Source organism: Mus pahari, chromosome 16 (assembly GCF_900095145.1).
Source record: "Mus pahari chromosome 16, PAHARI_EIJ_v1.1, whole genome shotgun sequence".
Taxonomy (NCBI): domain Eukaryota; kingdom Metazoa; phylum Chordata; class Mammalia; order Rodentia; family Muridae; genus Mus; species Mus pahari.
In genome coordinates, this window is record NC_034605.1 from 56,113,799 (window position 1) to 56,114,977 (window position 1,179).

The following is a 1,179-nucleotide window of genomic DNA, read 5'->3' on the forward strand; positions in this document are numbered from 1 at the left end:
TGTGTGTGTGTGTGTGTGTGTGTGTGTGTGAATCTGACAGGCATGTCCCTGCTGGTGAAGCAGATGGACCTTGTTGGACAGGGACTGGGAGTTGCTTTGTTCTTTTAGTAATGAGATGCTTATTAACTTAAAACATTAACTTTTGTTGTAGTGTTTTATATAGCAATGGGAGATCAAGCCTAGATCCCAATGCTTGGCACGGCCCACAAACCTTGCATGATTTCATATCTGTGCTTCTGCCAACCTCTCCCAGACCTTCTGGCCTCATGACTGACTCATCTTCACTAGCCTCTCTGTCTGGGACAGTCTTCCTTCCATTTGGGCATGCTACAGCAGGCTTCAATCCCTCCTCAGACCCATCTCTAATATTACCCACCTCCTCTAGAGGACACTGGGTCATCCCTGCTAAGTTAGTCACTCACCTAGTTTTTATTTATTTTTGTTCATTTTTTAAAGGACTAAACTTTTTTTTTTTTTAAGTGTTTATCTTCATTATCCATGCCCTTTTAGCTTGACCTAAGCTTGCCAGTTTATTAAGTGGAAAGTATCTTTGTCATGGTTGACTGTGAAATGTCCTGTACTGTCTCGTGTCTGTTGGTTCACTTGGGCACTGCTGTTCTAAGCTGGGAAACCCATGGATGTGTGGCCTGGCTGGAGGCAAGTGGGTTCTTAGGAGGCCTGGAAGACTGTCAATGCAGTGAAACCAATTGCCACACACCCTGCTTGCCAGTGCCACCAGCTGAGCCTCCCTCCAGGCTGCCCTTGTCCTCTGAATGCCAAGACCAAAACCCTTACCGTTCCCNCCCCCCCCCCCCTTTGGTTTTTCGAGACAGGGTTTCTCTGTGCAGTCCTGGCTGTCCTGGAACTCACTCTGTAGACCAGGCTGGCCTCGAACTCAGAAATCTGCCTTCCTCTGCCTCCCAAGTGCTGGGATTAAAGGCATGTGCCACCATAGCCAGCCCCTTACTGTCTTGAGTTGCTTCCTGTCAGGGATTTGGGAACAGCCATGAGAAAAGAATTAGAAAAATCTCATTATTGGTTGTGACTCTCTTGTGATTGGCCCATCTCTTGCTGTATCTCACCAGGAGCCATTGTGAGGAGTTGCAGGCCCACTCACATACAATGCTGGTTGGGTGGGATGTGCGCATGCTGTGTGTGTGTGTGTGTGTGTGTGTGTGT